The sequence below is a fragment of the Amia ocellicauda genome, unplaced genomic scaffold (assembly GCF_036373705.1).
Source record: "Amia ocellicauda isolate fAmiCal2 unplaced genomic scaffold, fAmiCal2.hap1 HAP1_SCAFFOLD_251, whole genome shotgun sequence".
NCBI classification, from domain to species: Eukaryota; Metazoa; Chordata; class Actinopteri; order Amiiformes; family Amiidae; genus Amia; species Amia ocellicauda.
Window position 1 is genome coordinate 86 of NW_027102814.1, and position 4915 is coordinate 5000.

At 43.3% G+C, this 4915-nt stretch overlaps 2 non-coding genes and 2 pseudogenes across 2 annotated transcripts; all 4 read left to right on the top strand.

The window, feature by feature from the left end:
• The first annotated feature begins 332 nt into the window (after positions 1-332).
• LOC136726369 (uncharacterized) lies at positions 333-441 on the top strand (annotated as a pseudogene).
• Positions 442-1487: 1046 nt separating this feature from the next.
• LOC136726372 (uncharacterized) lies at positions 1488-1596 on the top strand (annotated as a pseudogene).
• Positions 1597-2651: 1055 nt separating this feature from the next.
• LOC136726363 (5S ribosomal RNA) lies at positions 2652-2770 on the top strand. The gene has a single exon (XR_010808170.1). It is a non-coding gene; the product is annotated as a 5S ribosomal RNA (ribosomal RNA).
• A 1066-nt stretch (positions 2771-3836) lies between these two features.
• LOC136726373 (5S ribosomal RNA) lies at positions 3837-3955 on the top strand. Its single transcript, XR_010808172.1, has one exon. It is a non-coding gene; the product is annotated as a 5S ribosomal RNA (ribosomal RNA).
• Positions 3956-4915: the final 960 nt, after the last annotated feature.

A 4915-nucleotide genomic window follows, 5' to 3' on the forward strand; every position in this document is an offset into this window, starting at 1 on the left:
TCATAGTGATGCAACCTCCTTTCAGTTTCATACTGCATGTCAATTGAAATCCTTACTGAAATGCACACCTTCTCAAGATTGCGCTTGACTGGCGTGTCAGGCACTCAATTACAGCTGTATTATCAAGACAATGTGTTCGTTTTGTAAAATATAGTTCCGGTCTGGTGTGGCACCCCAGCTAACGCACAACGTTGCCACAACGTTTCGTGTTAGCAGGGACTGTCTGCGGCGCGCTGGTGTGTCCCGGACTTTAGAGTAGAGAGACAGTTCAACTGCAAGTATGAGCGGCAGAAACGGATATTGCCTTCCCTTTAAGTAGAGCGTCAGGGACAGCTTACGGCCATACTAGCCTGAATACGTCCGATCTCAGAAGCTAAGCAGGCTCGGGCCTGGTCAGTACTTGGATGGGAGACCACCTGGGAATACCAGGTGCTGTAAGCTTTTGCATCTTTTACACACCAGAGGGCGACAAATCACGAGTTTTAACTTTGGATACACGCAATTTCATTATTATTTCAGATTTGACTTCCCCAAATACACAGGCATCCAATAGATCTTGTTCTCCAACGTAAACGGTCCGTAGTAACTAGGGTACATTCGTAAATAAATTGAGCATCATGGCTAGAAGTGACTAAATGTTGCCTAATCTTTCTCATCGAGAAATGACACAATTACAGCAACACAAAAAGGAACTCCACCGGACAAAGTTCAGTGCTCACAAGGAGCCTCATTCAACACACACGGTTCCATTCCCATTCATGCAAAGCACGAAAGTGTAAAACTTGGGAACATACTTGAGAGCAAAGATCACATTCAATCTCATTCAAGGCACGGATGTGAATGCAACGGGATGAAATTACTGAAATGATGCCTGCCCTCGAACTGTGATGATGGACTACCCGACTCGCCAATAATATTGGGTTCTGGTGTATTGAAATACAGGAGCTGCTGGATTTGTGTGTTTTCTTACCCCCTCACCATAGTTTGTCAAATGTTTAAACAACTGAACTTATATTCAAGGTTTGTTTCTCTTCATATGTTTTACTGGTTTACATTTGTCTCAGCAACCTGTTGAATGATTCTTCTGCTTTCAAAACAAAATGACAACAGGATGAATGCACACACTTGAAAATACAATACATGCAATGTTATGCATCATAGTGATGCAACCTCCTTTCAGTTTCATACTGCATGTCAATTGAAATCCTTACTGAAATGCACACCTTCTCAAGATTGCGCTTGACTGGCGTGTCAGGCACTCAATTACAGCTGTATTATCAAGACAATGTGTTCGTTTTGTAAAATATAGTTCCGGTCTGGTGTGGCACCCCAGCTAACGCACAATGTTGCCACAACGTTTCGTGTTAGCAGGGACTGTCTGCGGCGCGCTGGTGTGTCCCGGACTTTAGAGTAGAGAGACAGTTCAACTGCAAGTATGAGCGGCAGAAACGGATATTGCCTTCCCTTTAAGTAGAGCGTCAGGGACAGCTTACGGCCATACTAGACTGAATACGTCCGATCTCAGAAGCTAAGCAGGCTCGGGCCTGGTCAGTACTTGGATGGGAGACCGCCTGGGAATACCAGGTGCTGTAAGCTTTTGCATCTTTTACACACCAGAGGGCGACAAATCACGAGTTTTAACTTTGGATACACGCAATTTCATCATTATTTCAGATTTGACTTCCCCAAATACACAGGCATACAATAGATCTTGTTCTCCAACGTAAACGGTCCCTATTAACTAGTGTACATTTGTAAATAAATTGAGCATCATGGCTAGAAGTGACTAAATGTTGCCTAATCTTTCTCATCGAGAAATGACACAATTACAGCAACACAAAAAGGAACTCCACCGGACAAAGTTCAGTGCTCACAAGGAGCCTCATTCAACACACACGGTTCCATTCCCATTCATACAAAGCACGAAAGTGTAAAACTTGGGAACATACTTGAGAGCAAAGATCACATTCAATCTCATTCAAGGCACGGATGTGAATGCAACGGGATGAAATTACTGAAATGATGCCTGCCCTCGAACTGTGATGATGGACTACCCGACTCGCCAATAATATTGGGTTCTGGTGTATTGAAATACAGGAGCTGCTGGATTTGTGTGTTTTCTTACCCCCTCACCATAGTTTGTCAAATGTTTAAACAACTGAACTTATATTCAAGGTTTGTTTCTCTTCATATGTTTTACTGGTTTACATTTGTCTCAGCAACCTGTTGAATGATTCTTCTGCTTTCAAAACAAAATGACAACAGGATGAATGCACACACTTGAAAATACAATACATGCAATGTTATGCATCATAGTGATGCAACCTCCTTTCAGTTTCATACTGCATGTCAATTGAAATCCTTACTGAAATGCACAACTTCTCAAGATTGCGCTTGACTGGCGTGTCAGGCACTCAATTACAGCTGTATTATCAAGACAATGTGTTCGTTTTGTAAAATATAGTTCCGGTCTGGTGTGGCACCCCAGCTAACGCACAACGTTGCCACAACGTTTCGTGTTAGCAGGGACTGTCTGCGGCGCGCTGGTGTGTCCCGGACTTTAGAGTAGAGAGACAGTTCAACTGCAAGTATGAGCGGCAGAAACGGATATTGCCTTCCCTTTAAGTAGAGCGTAAGGGACAGCCTACCTGGCTTACGGCCATACTAGCCTGAATACGCCCGATCTCGTCCGATCTCGGAAGCTAAGCAGGCTCGGGCCTGGTCAGTACTTGGATGGGAGACCGCCTGGGAATACCAGGTGCTGTAAGCTTTTGCATCTTTTACACACCAGAGGGCGACAAATCACGAGTCTTAACTTTGGATACACGCAATTTCATCATTATTTCAGATTTGACTTCCCCAAATACACAGGCATACAATAGATCTTGTTCTCCAACGTAAACGGTCCCTATTAACTAGTGTACATTTGTAAATAAATTGAGCATCATGGCTAGAAGTGACTAAATGTTGCCTAATCTTTCTCATCGAGAAATGACACAATTACAGCAACACAAAAAGGAACTCCACCGGACAAAGTTCAGTGCTCACAAGGAGCCTCATTCAACACACACGGTTCCATTCCCATTCATACAAAGCACGAAAGTGTAAAACTTGGGAACATACTTGAGAGCAAAGATCACATTCAATCTCATTCAAGGCACGGATGTGAATGCAACGGGATGAAATTACTGAAATGATGCCTGCCCTCGAACTGTGATGATGGACTACCCGACTCGCCAATAATATTGGGTTCTGGTGTATTGAAATACAGGAGCTGCTGGATTTGTGTGTTTTCTTACCCCCTCACCATAGTTTGTCAAATGTTTAAACAACTGAACTTATATTCAAGGTTTGTTTCTCTTCATATGTTTTACTGGTTTACATTTGTCTCAGCAACCTGTTGAATGATTCTTCTGCTTTCAAAACAAAATGACAACAGGATGAATGCACACACTTGAAAATACAATACATGCAATGTTATGCATCATAGTGATGCAACCTCCTTTCAGTTTCATACAGCATGTCAATTAAAATCCTTACTGAAATGCACACCTTCTCAAGATTGCGCTTGACTGGCGTGTCAGGCACTCAATTACAGCTGTTTTATCAAGACAATGTGTTCGTTTTGTAATATATAGTTCCGGTCTGGTGTGGCACCCCAGCTAACGCACAACGTTGCCACAATGTTGCCACAACGTGGCGTGTTAGCAGGGACTGTCTGCGGCGCGCTGGTGTGTCCCGGGCTTTAGAGTAGAGAGACAGTTCAACTGTAAGTATGAACGGCAGAAACGGATATTGCCTTCCCTATAAGTAGAGCGTCAGGGACAGCCTCCCTGGCTTACGGCCATACTAGCCTGAATACGCCCGATCTCGTCCGATCTCGGAAGCTAAGCAGGCTCGGGCCTGGTCAGTACTTGGATGGGAGACCGCCTGGGAATACCAGGTGCTGTAAGCTTTTGCATCTTTTACACACCAGAGGGCGACAAATCACGAGTTTTAACTTTGGATACACGCAATTTCATCATTATTTCAGATTTGACTTCCCCAAATACACAGGCATACAATAGATCTTGTTCTCCAACGTAAACGGTCCCTAGTAACTAGGGTACATTCGTAAATAAATTGAGCATCATGGCTAGAAGTGACTAAATGTTGCCTAATCTTTCTCATCGAGAAATGACACAATTACAGCAACACAAAAAGGAACTCCACCGGACAAAGTTCAGTGCTCACAAGGAGCCTCATTCAACACACACGGTTCCATTCCCATTCATGCAAAGCACGAAAGTGTAAAACTTGGGAACATACTTGAGAGCAAAGATCACATTCAATCTCATTCAAGGCACGGATGTGAATGCAACGGGATGAAATTACTGAAATGATGCCTGCCCTCGAACTGTGATGATGGACTACCCGACTCGCCAATAATATTGGGTTCCGGTGTATTGAAATACAGGAGCTGCTGGATTTGTGTGTTTTCTTACCCCCTCACCATAGTTTGTCAAATGTTTAAACAACTGAACTTATATTCAAGGTTTGTTTCTCTTCATATGTTTTACTGGTTTACATTTGTCTCAGCAACCTCAGCAAAAATGATTCTTCTGCTTTCAAAACAAAATGACAACAGGATGAATGCACACACTTGAAAATACAATACATGCAATGTTATGCATCATAGTGATGCAACCTCCTTTCAGTTTCATACTGCATGTCAATTGAAATCCTTATTGAAATGCACACCTTCTCAAGATTGCGCTTGACTGGCGTGTCAGGCACTCAATTACAGCTGTATTATCAAGACAATGTGTTCGTTTTGTAAAATATAGTTCCGGTCTGGTGTGGCACCCCAGCTAACGCACAACGTTGCCACAACGTTTCGTGTTAGCAGGGACTGTCTGCGGCGCGCTGGTGTGTC